The 12,834-nt window shown below is 41.3% G+C and overlaps 1 long non-coding RNA gene across 1 annotated transcript in view; it reads left to right on the plus strand.

Moving 5' to 3' along the window:
* Positions 1–12,428, plus strand: part of LOC138283238 (uncharacterized) — a 65,932-nt gene extending 53,504 nt beyond the window's left edge. The window contains exon 3 of the long non-coding RNA XR_011201144.1: positions 12,311–12,428. This is a non-coding gene — a long non-coding RNA (uncharacterized lncRNA). The remainder of the gene's footprint in view (positions 1–12,310) is intronic.
* The last annotated feature ends 406 nt before the right edge of the window (positions 12,429–12,834 follow it).

Consider the following 12,834-nt stretch of genomic DNA (forward strand, 5'->3'; position numbering starts at 1 on the left):
TTGACTTACTCCTTTGCTGGACTGGAGTATATTCAAGACTCTAGTGCAGTGGTTCCCAACCTGTGGACCTGGAACTCCTGGGGGTCTGCAAAACCTCCTCAGGGGGTCCACGACTGCTTGCTTAAACAATGATATAATATTAACAGATTAGGTCCCCTGCTTTCAGTAATGACTTCAGCAGGAGGTCCCCAGATTCCAATAATGATTCAGTGGGGGTCCCTGGGTTCCAGTAATTATAAGGTGGGAGTCCACAGATGTCAAAAGGTTGGGAACCACTGCCCTAGTGGGATGGCAGTCATTTTACAACTGTATTTTGTGAATTGGAATGGTCCTACTCTTTAGTGGGAGTGTGGTTTGTATTAGTGTGCCCTCCCAAACTCACCTTTACTTTTCCCTTAATCTTATCCATTTTTAGTAGTTAATCCACATTTTCACACTGCCCCACCTAACCCTCCTGCACTTACTACAAAATTGTATATATCTGTGTGTGAAAACATATCCACTACTGGGGTGGAGTTGTCCACACAGAAACGATAGGAGAGGTGGAGTTGGAGATCTTCACCAACAGGTTTGTGACTTGCATTTTGTACTGAGTAGAGCTACTGCATTACTACTTTACATACTACAAAATACTGTTTGTAAATTGGGCCATAATATTTTACATCTTGAATTTTGTCCTAACTTGATGGTGGCAGTTGGGTTGGAGGTACGTGAAATGTGGGTGTACAGGAAGAGAAGCATAAACATCTACTGGCTGAAATGCACAATGTGACACCAGCAAACCTCGGACTAATCACACCTTCCCCAGTTGACCAAACTGTGAGACCCTAGACAATTGTTTTATTTTACTTCCCCCCTTTTTCTTGATTATCATATAAGACGAACTTGAAATGCATGACTTCAAGATGTGCACTGTACAAAACCTTCTGTGTTTGATTTAATGAACTATATTGTTGTCCATGTCTAATATTAATCCCAGCCTCCCAAAGGGTACACATTACAACTGATTTCCCTCTTAGTTCACTATTGCCATTGTTGTTGGGGTGGGTGGAAGCATGAATGTTTCTAAATTCATGTTTGAAAACTATTCACTTAAAAAATACTTGTACTTATATAGTCTGATGTACTCCTACTAGGGGGAAATGGTTCTGCATGTTCATGAAATACATTTTTGAACAGACATTTAAAAATATTTTTACATGTTTGTTGCCAGGTGCCTTAGATGTCTTTAAAAATGAAAATGGGCCTAAAGTTAAGCTGTGCAGGACACCCCAGTTACCTTCTTTAATGCTGATTAACTTGTAAATAAATGCCTGCTCATCTTCAATATCTACCACTGGCCAACAGACCATCAGCTTAAACTTAATCTTAACAAAACTACAGAGATTGTGTTCAGTACAAACATTTCCTTATGATCTGTTGACTTTTGCATGCTTCCCTTTCCCATGCAGCCTCACTGATATAGTTAATACAGGGGGTATTAATGAACTCTCAGGCATATATTTGAATATTTAGAACATCTCCAACACATGTCCACTATTTGGGAATGTGTGACTAAACATTGGGATCCTCTTGGGTGTACCAAAATATTGAATATACTACCTGCAAAAAGTCATGTGCACAGTAGCCTGCCTTGAGTGCTTCCCCTGTACCACTCAAATGTTTTCAGCAGCTTGGCAGGTGAAATTTCTTTCCAATACTCACCATTTCAGGAAATGACCATCTTTTGCATGATACCACTCCAGATTTTTGCCTTGATTGTTTTTGCTGGCTGTTGAACTCTGTGCACATTACCCCTGCTAACCGGAAGTAAAGTGTCTGTGTTTTGCTTTACTGCTGACTGAGCCAAAATACACACATTAAGAGGAATCAAAAAGATTCTCCGGTATTGCACTTCTTAATCTAAAGAAGACATTTATTATATATTTGGCAAGGCTCGTAAAGGAAGGTCAGTATAACCGAAAGTGTACTTTTAAAATGTGCAACAATGAATTAAGACCATGTACAAAGAATCTTCAATCTATAAACAGCAAATATATATATGCAAAAATACAAACACATATATTGGTATATGTATATATATTCATACACAATGCAAAGCAAATAATTAATAAAAATGCATCACCATAGGGCCTGTCTGGTGCTTCATCTTTCTCCTGCCAGCAAGTTGTTGACCCCTGTTCGACTGCAACGAGAAAGAGAGAACTCTACCCTCACAGGAAATATATCAGGCATTTGATGTCTAAATCCTGATTGAGGTCTTTGAATCTCCCACTGTTGACCTGGGTCTCTTATGTACCTTAAACAAACGAGGAAGGAGCTTTCTGGAAAAAACCCTCCCACTGCGCAAGAAGTATTAAAAAATGCTGGCTTTGAAAGAAACACATCAGAACTTGACCAAAATACCAAGGTGTCTTTCCCAAACCTAAACCGTTCCATGCTGTACTATAAACATCTTTTTAGTACATCCTTATCTTGCTGACTGACTCCTCCACGTTATGTCTTAGCCCTTCGGTGACAAAAGAACATGCAGAATAGAAAACACATTGCATAACATGTTTTGTACAGAAAACTACTTGCACCTTTAGTGTGGCAGTGAAGCTAAAGCTAATCTGAATACAAAATGGAATCTGTATCTGTTGACCACTAGTGTGACGGTGGACAGCTAAGCCAAGCGCAAAGTGGCGCGACACAAAGTCAGTGGTCAAAACACAAATATCACTACAGTCTGTGCTGTAAATTGGCATTCCCTTGATTGGCATATTTCTCTTACCGACAAAGCCCTAGCATATGGTATCACAGTATACCCAGGGCCTGTAAGTTAAATGTCTCAAGTGGACTGCAGCACTCATTATGCCATCCACTCTAACAGCAATGTAATATCAATCAATCAATCAATCAATCAGGGATTTGTAAAGCGCGGCTACTCACACGTGAGGGTCTCAAGGCACTGCAAACCTGCTACCAGTCGCCTGGCTGTGCAGGTTCAATCTGCAAATCAGACCTAGCAACATAACTCATTATGACCATTCTAGACTCTCCTTGTAAATATTAATAAGGCACCCCTAAGTTGGCCTTGCATCCCGAAAAGGGGGAATGCATTGTATTGTAAAGCATAACATGTAAAGGTTTAATGTTAAATATATCCATCATAGATATTTTCACTGTAGCAGGAGTATATGTAACATAGTGTAAAGCATTGGGACACAATATTGTATCTATTTTATTGCAGCATTTATAAAGCACTTATTACCCCTATGTGAGGTGTTGAAGAGCTTCCCTTTATGAGTAGCATTGTAGCAGTTAGGAGTTCTTATAGAAACTGAACTGAGGTAAACAAAAGAAATATTCAAGGATGCTGACCATACATTTAGAAAAATAGAGATGAGTGAGCCTCTGAAAATTCCAGTCAGGCTCAAGCCAGAAGCGTGCAGTAGCTTAGCTCAAGGTCCTCTTGCATCCTCAAGCACAAAATGACCCAAGCTATAATGTGCTTTTGCCTGCCACCTATGCTGCGGCCTCATGTGCCAAGAATTAAAGATAAAGCTTTAACCATTGATGTAAAAGAAGGAGACAGAAGGTGATGCCCATATATTGGCCATATAGTGGCTGAATTGCACAACGGAACATCAGAAAACCTGGGACCAATCCCAGCATTCCCAATTGGCCAAATTATGTGATCCTAGGCAACTATTTTATTTTATAAGCCTTCTTTTTTCCTCATTGTATTTGAGAGCACCTTCAAACATATGAGTTTGGGATGTGAGCTGAGCAAAAAACTCTTGTATTTAATTGACAATAATGTTGCTCCATCTATAATAAGAATCTAGGCCACATGTAGGGTATGTATGACAACTGACCTGCGTCTTAGTACACTAATGGCATTGTCTTCAGGGCAACGGGAGAGAGATGTGCCTAAATTCATGTTTGAAAATGATAATTTTTAATGAATACCTTTCACTGCAGTGATATAATCTGATGTTCTAAGATAAAATGCTTCTGCCGGTAAAAGGAATACAGTTTTTTGAATTTCAAAAGATAGTTTATTATATTTATACCTATTGTTTGTTGTATGATTATATGCCAAATATCATCATGCACATGGGCTCTTAGAGCCAAGCCAAATCCTAACTAGGGTTTGGCTCGGGTCTTCATGTTTATTTATGGCTACCCCACCTCTACAAAAGAAGAGTGACAGATGCACTTTCATGTTAGCTCTTTTCCCAAGGCAGACCAAAATTTTGAAACGAACTAAGACCCCCTATCAGCAATCAGAGTCTGTTGAATATCCTGCAAGCAAATCAAAATCTGGGCTAATTTCCCAGACAAAGATACAAAATAACCCATCTTAGTCAAGTGGTCAACATCCACTAAGACTACTATACAACCTGGACTTGTGCACAACTCAATGATAAAATCCATTGACCCCCCTCTTATGCCAAGGTTTAGCTATATTACGCAAAAGTGCCAAGAAATCTGAGATACTTGTAGAAGTAGGTATTTTGACATTAGGGTTTGGGGTGCTTTTTTATTATCAAAAAGTTAGTGATGTTTTTGATAGGAAGAAGGCAAATGTGTTACCCCACACAGAAAATAAGACCGTGTTAACGTTTATTCTTTCTCACAATGAAGTCAGGATGCAATTAAAAACATTGCCAGCAAGCAAATCTAATTCTTGAAGAAACTCTTGTAGAAGGTGTGAGGGACAATGGGGATCTGAGGATGATGGCATATCTTCTCACGACAAATGTTGATCTTAACAGTACATTAAAACCACATTTAGCAATTTGCATTTGAAAAATGCCATCTACTTTGAAAGGCAATTGTAATGTGGCACAGGCAGCCTCACCTCCTTACTTTCCACTGACTTTTCCCCCTCACCTTAAACGGACAGAGGAGTCCTCTGAAGACCAACGGGGGGCCGGGGGGGGGGGGGGGGGTGAATTAGACACCCAGTCAAATGATTGTGTCGAGTCAATTGTATCCTGAGCAGACATTTGAATTTAAAATGTGTGCAAGGGTACCCTGACCAGACAGTGTAATCTAAAATGTGTGCAAGGGTACCCTGACCTGAACAGACAGTCTAATCTAAAATGTGTGCTTGGGTACCCTGATCAGACAGTCTAATCTAAATGGGTGGAAGGGTATCTTTACCAGGCAGCATAATCTAAATGTGTGCAAGAGTACACTGACCTGATCAATCAGTATAATCTAAAATATGTGCAAGGGAACCCTTACCAAGCAGTCTAATCTGTGTGCAAGTGTACCTTGATCAGCCACTTTAATTTAAAATGTGTGCAAGAATACCATGACCAGAGAGTCTAATTTAAAATGTGTGCAAGGACACCCTCTCCAGATGATCCAATTTAAAATGCATGCAAGGCTACCCTGACCAGAAAGTTTAAGTTAAAGTCTGTGCAATCTTTCTAAACACCGTTCTCAATATTACCTGCATGCAATTTACTGGGTCATTGCTTATGTAGACAGTGCATTGAGAAGATAATGGAACTCTTACTTGCCTGATTATGCGAGCAATAAAATGCTCAGTACATGGACGTTTTATACAGCATCATTAATGCAAAAATCTACGTTCTCTGTAAACATAGGTTGGTGTAAAGGGGCAGTAGTGTAGCTGCTTTTACTCTGCATGTATACACATGCACACTTATAGCAGCTACCAAAAGGCTGAGCTTCTAAAGTGACCCTTTAAATATTTGCATGTCCTCTCACTTCACACAGCTTAAAATGGCTTCCAAGATTATACACCCTATGTTCTGTTTTACAGTATCTGCTATTGTTCAACATATGACCCTCCACAAATGCTGTCAAAGTAAGTTCAAAGGTACCCTATTCCTACTTCAAAAAGATTATCCTGTAGACCTGGGCTGTCTACCACAGCTCCAGAAGGGGTGCAGCCAATCGAGATTTTCATAATATCTCCTTAAAATAAATTTACATACAATGACTACATGAAAACGATTTACATTGTCAGTGGTTATCATGAAAATATAGCATTGATCTACCTACCCCTTTTGGTACCTGTGTTGGACATCCCAGTACCAGCACTTAGTTTGTGGTACTTTTAGACAGTGAGTGGCACTGGTACTTATCTTTCAGGACCAGAACACTTTGGTCCATTTTTTTAAAGGATTCACTCAACATTGCACAAGTGAAGTTGCTGCACTGCATTGTGTGAATGGGAGAGAGCTGACCTGTGCCACATTTCCAAAGCAATAGCTCAGTTTGCTCTCTCCTTGCACTAGCACACTTGTGGCTGCCTAGCCCCAATGTAGGCTCCCTTGCGCCATAGTGCAAGGGTGTCTGTGTTAAGGTAAAGATAGTTTTTGTGCAGGAAGGGGTACCTTGTTCACGAGACCTAGCATTTGATGCTATTTCCTCTTTCCAGAATTCAGCACACATGCAAAAGGAAATAATGAGAAATAAAGATATTTGTCCTTGTTACGCCAGCCTTACGCAGGCACACCATTTTGACACAAACCCATGTCTACAAGTCTTTGCAACTATAGGTTTAAGTCGAAATCAATGGCTCTTTTTTTTACAAAGCAATGCAAATTATCAGTTGTTTTGTTCTATAAATACCACAAAGGATTTTGCATTAGGTCTGCATCAAAATTGTGATGCAAATCTGATGCAAAATCTTTGAAAATCTGGCACTTCGTGGCTTGTAGATGCTTCATATAGGAGAGTGTGACATGACTAACGACTGCCAGGGATATATTTCATGCTGCAGACAGTTCAACAGTTTGTTTACCACCATAAAGTAATTAAGCCAGGCTAAATCATCCCACTCCACATTAGTGATGCCAAGTAAAAAAATGTAACTGGTACCCTAATGAAACTCCTGGCAGGAGAAGGGAATACAGAAAATAGACTGCCTCCCTCAGTACACTCTTGCAATTGCCAGCCCCAGAGCCCCTCATTTCTTCATTTACACTGGTCTCTGAACTGGGAAGGACTAGGGCCATGCACATCCATACACAAACAGCCCATGAGGTGTGCATGCAGTATCTCCACCCTGTCCCACCTCTCGAACATTAAGACATATTCTAACCATAGTGCCACCACCAGTGCTGGAAATGGAACCAATTACTCCAGGAACTAAAAAAATTAGGATTGTGAGTGTTTTGACAGAAAGAGGACATAGTCATGAGCGATTGATTCATGAGGAGGTCGTTGACCTTGTATGGTTGACTGAGATAATACAAGGTCAGCTGCCCTTATCTCATTGCTTTTTCCACTGTGACAGGTGACACAAGTGGCGTATCAATGCAGCTTATTCTACCATCAACCGGCATCTACTGGCACCATGCATGCATGGTGCACAGTCCAGTTCAAGGTCTGTATAGCAGCAACCACAGTTCGTGAAGTAAGTCTAGGGGTCACAGCTGTGAGCGCTATCGATGGTAATGCCACCTGTGTAAAATCCTCAAAGGTGACCCAGTTGACCGTTGCATGCATGACACACCCTACCTACCATCCATAAATGAGAAAAACAAACCAACAGGCTGCCAGCCACGCAGCAACAGGCAAAGCATGCAGCTCAGGGTTGCTCATCACTTGTCTATCGTTCCAGAATATTGTCTGAAGGAAATATTTATCCTAAACATAATTTATCAACTCCTCTAGACTGCCGCAAATGGAATTAACAATAGAAAATCAACACCCATGGGACTACATTTTTTGTGTGATTTCTAATAGCGGCTCGGTTGGATCATGCGGGGCGGGGCAGGTGCGGAGCGCGGGGTGTGGGAGCAGGTAAAATTTATTTTAAAATGTTTTACAGTTTTACACTTACCTTACTGCCGCGCGCCGCTCCGGTCCTCCATCTCCTCTCTGCAGGCAGCAGCCACAGGCTCCCAGCCTGCACCCAATCCTGATGCTGATCAGAGCAGTGTCAGGATTGGCTGGGAGTGCCCAGCTAGGGCGCTCCCTGGCAGGCTAGGAGCCTGTCGAGGCTCTCTCGCTGGGCTGGAGAGAGCCTACTACACATTGTTTGGCCGGTTTGTCCCGGAGTAAGCCAGATTTTCATATCCTATCTGACAGATGTTAGTCAACTCTACTTCTAGCGATTTTACAATTAATATACATTCTGAACATTATCCAAACCTTTTGATGCGTTAACATCTTGTTGTGGCCCTAGCTATTAGTTTATTTATCATACATAAATTCCACATTAATTTATATAACCTTGCATTTTAATGAAAGAAAACCCAAAAGAAGAGAAAAATTCTTCCTCTTCTGAAATGCCTCTATCTTGCATGAGCCAAGAAAAGACCGCTGGAATAAAACAGTAAAAGTTTAAATATTGTTTCGCTTAAGTCAGCATGCCCTATATTATTGCCATGCCCAAGGCTCTACATCGTGCTTTGATTACGTGCTCAATTGCCAATAATCTCCCTCTTGGCTGCACAGAGAAAACTATATAAAAAGATACAGAGGCACTAACTGTCCTCCAGAATGTTGCAGAGAAGATTACTTAAAATGGAACAGCTCTTGGGTTTTTTATTGTCTATAGGGACATATTTTCATTCACCTTTTAGGGTCTCAACCTACTGGATGGTGGGAAGGGACATGATCTAGTACCAAAAACAAAGTTACAGGCAAAGTCATCCTTATTGCCGATACATCTAGTTCACCCTGTGTTGGTATTGAAGGAGTGACTTGTTGTGAGATGGGTGAGCTTTGAGGTGCTTACTTGTACATAAATGAATTGAGAATTTATGGGAACAATTTCAGAGAAAAGGCACACAATTGTTGGGACTGACCCTCTGCAATGTACTTTTGGGTGTTAGTGGGTTATCTCATAGCATTGACTACCCATTTACACCCAAATATACAAAGGCACTCCTTAGGTGATAGTGATCAACACTTTTTTGTGCATGGCTGCTGGTGGAATGCTATTCATAGCTGTATGATTTTCATTGTTAAAGCCATGTTATGTGTAATTTGTTATTTTACAGTATGAAAAATGTTAGGGCATTCTAGGTCAGTGGTTCTTAACTATTTGGCTTCTGTGGTCTCCCACTGAATCATTACTGGAATCCGGGGATCTCCACTGAGTAATTATTGAAAGCCAAGGACCCCGATCCAAGCAATCTGTATGATTCGGAGCCAGGGGCAGACTTCTAAATGGGAGGCATGTGCGGGGCCGCAATGCGGGGGCACTAATGTGATTGACAAGCACAAACTAGCTAATAATAACAAGTGCCTGTGGCTCTTAAAACAAGCAAAGACAGGGAAGGGAGGTGGGATGAGGGGAACAGCAGAAACAAGAACCAGGAACAAAAGTGCAAATTCGGTCTCCGGGAGCATGGGCGCTGTGCTGGTCAAACAGAAGACATGCATACTGATCAAACAAAGCCACATGAACTCTAAACTTATTTCATTTAAAAAAAAATTGCTTACACACGCATATGTGTATTGAAAAGACATTGAGGCAGAAACACGTACATCAGATCACGAGTCGAGGCAGGAAACAATTTAAAAAAGAGTTCCCCCAAACAATAGATAGACAATCAAAGCATAAGGAAAAAAGGAAACTGTTCTTGGCCGGTGCTCTTCAGCCAAGAATGGAGGTTACGTAATGACTGCTCAAACCAGTTAGGAGGCAAGAAAGAAGAGCTACACTGTAATCAACCTATAGTAAGCAGCAGGCAGGATCAAAGTCATTTTTCCTGAATACAGCAGGTCTTGCAGAGAGTGCACGCATGCTGCCTAGGCTCAACCTAAACAGAGGCCCACATGTGCAAATAGATGATTTTTTAACCAATAAAGAAACACTGTACATGTTTTTTTCAAGGTATGCATGCTTTTGTGCTTGCTGCAGGCAATATTTGTGGTAAAACAAGGAAAATCGACAGACCAATAAAAACACCCACAAACCTCCAGAAAACTGACCCACACACTGATCTATCAGACCAACCTCTCTGGCTCTGCCTGATTGCCCAATAGGTCAGTCCGACCCCGCTTCCCAATGAATTTTTTAATCATTTCATTAATATTGTTGTTTCCAATCTAACATTATTATAGCATGATGTACCGCTATGAGTAGGGAACACATTTACAATACTATCTTGTGCATAGGATGCTATTCTATTATCCAGAATTTGGGTAAACCTACATGTCCAATATTTCATACATGTCCCATTCTTACTGCCTACTTTACCTATGCCTTGTGTCTTTTCTACACTTCTGCTCGCACCTGCTAGTCCTCCATGACTAATATCATCAGTTTGTCTCTTTTGACGGGAACTATGCCTGAGGACTGAAAAAAGGGGGATAGCTGCTTAAGAAAAAGCAACCTAGATAGATCTGAGGTAGAAACATTTAGGCCAAATACCCTTCTTCCAGCTCTCGGCAAAATCACTGAGCAAGCACATGAGTGGGCATATCATTTAGAAGAATCTAACTGCCTTGAGCCGTGGCAGTTAAATTTCTTCCCAGTAGAGATGGCCCTTGCTCGTGCTCTTGATGAATAAAACGTAATCATCAACCAAGGAGACTCTGCTGCTCTCAGTGTTTGATACCATGGTCCACAACATTGTTTTGCATCACCTTGCCGAGGTAGATCTTATTGGTTGATTTGCAGACATTTCACTATGGCACAAACATCAACTCACCCTCAATACTGGCGTTTGCCCCTCGGCGATTGCCACTTTCTTTATTTTTTATTTTTACAGTGCAGTCGGTGAAATGCCCGCCAGCCAGAATGAGGCTGCACAAAGTCCACATACCATAATGATTCAGTTCTCACATGGTTGTCTTCCTTACTGAAATATGAGAATTAGAAAGTAGCACTCCAACTGCTCTGCTTCTTGGTGCTGCTCAATGTCTACGTTCATCCTCCAGCTAGTTTATTAGATACTTTGGTTCCAGTACCATCTCTTAAACCCACAACACCCAACTGATTGTACACTTTGACTGTCAAGCTCCTCAATCCATGAGCAAACTGACTACATGTCTCCTGGGAGTATATTGCTCGTTTGGTCAATGCTTCTCCCTCTACAATTTAGTGGGATGTTAATAGTTCAATTCTCAAACTGTTCGCAATCCCATGCACCTAACATTCCGGGTCTGACAGTCATAGTCTTTCCTTACTTGATCCTCAACTTTCTAATGCTTTTCCTCTGGGCAGTAAGCCCATACTGTCTCACCTTGCCTCTAGAAAGCCTTTGAAATCTATATTTTTGGCTACCTATATTATGTTCTCTCACATGGTATCTTGTCCAGATTGTTGTTCCTACTGCCAAGATTGTTAGTGAGCATGTACTTTAAACTTGTTCAAAATGTTCAGTAACTCCTGTTACATCTCTAGCTAGGTTTGAATTCCTTAGCCTGCCCACCCTGGTTCTCCTCCAAACAGTCTAATAATGCACTTCACAACTGTGCTGATCTGTCTCTTGCAGCCACACTTGCACACATCTTTCTTTAAGTGGCCATGGATGTGCAGCCATGCCTTCATGTGCCACCACAATTGACACAGAAAGATACCTTGGCCAATACCTCCAATAATCACTCAAGAAAAAAGACAAAGATACAACAAGATTGATTTGGGGTACAACTGTGGTATTTTGAGTTTTTCTCAGTCTAATCATCTGATACCTTAAAGGGTAATCAAATGTTGAGCATCTACGTGAAGGAAGTTACTTCTAATTCATGCATTTTTTCATTTCGCTTATATCGTGAACACCAATAAGCGAATTAAAATTTACCAACAGTGTTTGCACCCAATTTCTGATTTGAAGTAGTGGTGTAATTTTGCACTAACCTACGTTCCCCCCCGCCCACACACAAATGTCACCAGGGTTAACCTAATAGGTGTGTTGGGCCAGGTTCTGAGGTTTGCAGCTCAGCGCAAGGTAAATCATGCACAGTAAAACCGATTTTGCAGGTCATCCCCCATTCCAACACACAGAACTCTGAATGGGGAAATACAACGTCCTTTATGAAAAACCACAATGTATTATATTGATATTTTCCAGGATGGTGTAACATCATAAAATGGATTGGGGGTCGATATCGGACGTTTTAAATTATTTGGCATTTTGGGATGATGGTCTGTGATTACTTAATTATGTTTTACCATGGTCCATATTGAAGCCATTTAATGTTGCACGGAGGACGCTACAGTTGATCATTATGGGGGATGGACATTTTGCTTCAAGACATTTGCTTAATAAAAATTTCTGCAACCCAATGAAATACTACAACTGCTAACTGAATGTATTTTAAATACACTGTTTTGTCTCTCTGCATAACGCAAGACTAACTACCCTCTTCTTCTACTCAGGCAACACACTTCAGGAGGAACCAGCTCTGCTGTCTCCATCAGCCCCCTTTGACACCCGAGTGGCTGAAGAAGCTATCCTGGAAAAAGCTGCACCTGATGAACACAGTAAAGTATCTGTAGAAGGGTCTGAAGTCACTGAAGAAGGCTCGGACTCCATATGGCATGAAATTGAAGGCCAGGTAATTGAAATAGGGCCTGAAGATTCAGAAGCCACACTACAGGAAGAGGAGGACTCTGCTGAACCTGGTTTTCAGTCCTCCAGTTCGACAATTAATGACTCTCCTGATTGCACAGAGGAAGACCACAGCGAGAGGCTTCCAGAGCACACCCAGTTCTCCTCTACTTCGAATGAAGGTCGTGAACGCTCACACTATCCTCCAATACGTGATTTCCCCCCAGGGATTCGCATTACTAAACAGAACATCTTGGAGTCGTTTCTTACGCAGGTGTACGCTGACACGCCATTTCCGTACACGTGTGCCGCGTGCTGCCATTCTTTTGCATCAGGGGAGTTGCTTTTTTCC

Source organism: Pleurodeles waltl, chromosome 3_1 (assembly GCF_031143425.1).
Source record: "Pleurodeles waltl isolate 20211129_DDA chromosome 3_1, aPleWal1.hap1.20221129, whole genome shotgun sequence".
NCBI classification, from domain to species: domain Eukaryota; kingdom Metazoa; phylum Chordata; class Amphibia; order Caudata; family Salamandridae; genus Pleurodeles; species Pleurodeles waltl.